Raw genomic sequence first — 1543 nt, 5'->3', positions numbered from 1 at the left:
GGTGAATTCATCCAAATCTTTTTGCGTAAAACAGCAAAGAGCTGAGGAGGTCCTGACTGAATGAGTTGGACTCCAACTTATCAGGAACTGGAAGTTGTCTCTTGACCCGTTTTCTACATCAGTGGTTCCAAAACTATTCAGTTTAGCTGCAATAAGTTTTTGGAAGGTTTATTTCAAAACTACAAAGAGGATTAGGACACAGTGCAATATATATATTTTAATTGAATTCTGACTTTAATCTTAGACATCTGAGAGGGGAAAAGTCAGAATTAAGATTTTTTTTTCTCTCAGAACTCTGAATTTCATTTGAGAATATCAGAATTCTGAGATTAAAGTTATGATTTTAACTTTGACTTTTTTCCCCAGAATTCTGAGATTTAAGTCAAAACTCTGAGAAAAATCAGTCGGATTTCAGAATTTTTCTCAAAATTAAAAAAAAAAAAAAAAGTAAGAGTACAGAGCTTTTATTTTGAATAATTCAGACTTCACCTTAAAATGTCAGAATTCTGAGATTAAAGTCAGAATTGTAAAATAGAAATCCATTTTTTTTTCTCCCATGGCCCTAATCTTCCATACAAAAAAAAAATCACTTGAAAAAACTTTTAATCTATTTCAAGTGAAGTGAAGCCAAGATCAGGTGATTTAAATAACTAAGTATTTTAAAATCCAAAATTATGGATTTATTAATCTCTCAATTTACACTGAATGTGAAAAGTCACAAAACATGTAATCATTTTATTGTTTTTAAATATTGATATAAAACTTTTAGCTAATTTAATAATGTGCCACCTTCTTTGCAGCACAGAGGAATATTCACATATGTTTTTAATAATTTATTTATTCAGTCAACAGTTGAGTTTGTTAAATCATTGTCATAAAGAGGAACTTACATCATGTCAAATGTTACTAAACCAAATGATCTTTGGTGTTTTGCTTCTATAAAATATGAATCTTTAGTTTATTAGGTTGTTTAGATAAACCTCTCTGTGCCTACAAGATAATCAAGTTCACTTTTGTCAAATACTTCAAAGTTCTCTCTTATAATTTATATGTTCAAAAAAAGTAGAATAAAATTATGTTTTTCTTCAAGATGCAAGTTCACAAAATTTTTATCTCACTAGCCAAATGAGAGATTTTTAGGTCTTGAACTTTAATTTAGGAGCTACATGTTCTAGAGATAAGCCTCTGCAGTCCTTACAGACAGATAAACAAACAAACAAACAAACAACAACCATATAAAAACATCAAAACAATTGAAAGTTCCTGGAGAAACCCGACAGGGACTGGCACGTTGCAGCATTTGTGTGTTGTGGTTCGCTCTCATTACACCAAATTTCAGCTCCATATAGCAAAAAAAATAAATAAAATAAAATAAATGACTTATTTTTTAAACTATGGTAGCCATCTTGGATTTTTTAAATTTAGATTCTGTAAGTGATGGGGCTCGTTCACCAAAGTTCAGCTCTATATGTGGAACAATAGCAGAGTTAAAGCCTTTTAATTTCAGCTTTGGTGGCCATCTTGAATGTTTTATTTGAAATCA

The 1543-nt window shown here is 30.2% G+C and overlaps 1 protein-coding gene across 1 annotated transcript in view; it reads left to right on the top strand.

Annotated features, from left to right (window-relative positions):
• gpr78a (G protein-coupled receptor 78a) overlaps positions 1-1543 on the top strand; it is a 5961-nt gene that overhangs the window by 846 nt on the left and 3572 nt on the right. The window lies entirely within an intron of this gene.

This window comes from Nematolebias whitei, chromosome 16 (assembly GCF_014905685.2).
Source record: "Nematolebias whitei isolate Nwh7 chromosome 16, NemWhi1, whole genome shotgun sequence".
Classification (NCBI taxonomy): Eukaryota; Metazoa; Chordata; class Actinopteri; order Cyprinodontiformes; family Rivulidae; genus Nematolebias; species Nematolebias whitei.
The sequence above is the reverse complement of the archived record's forward strand: the minus strand, read 5'-3'. Positions and strand labels throughout refer to the sequence as shown.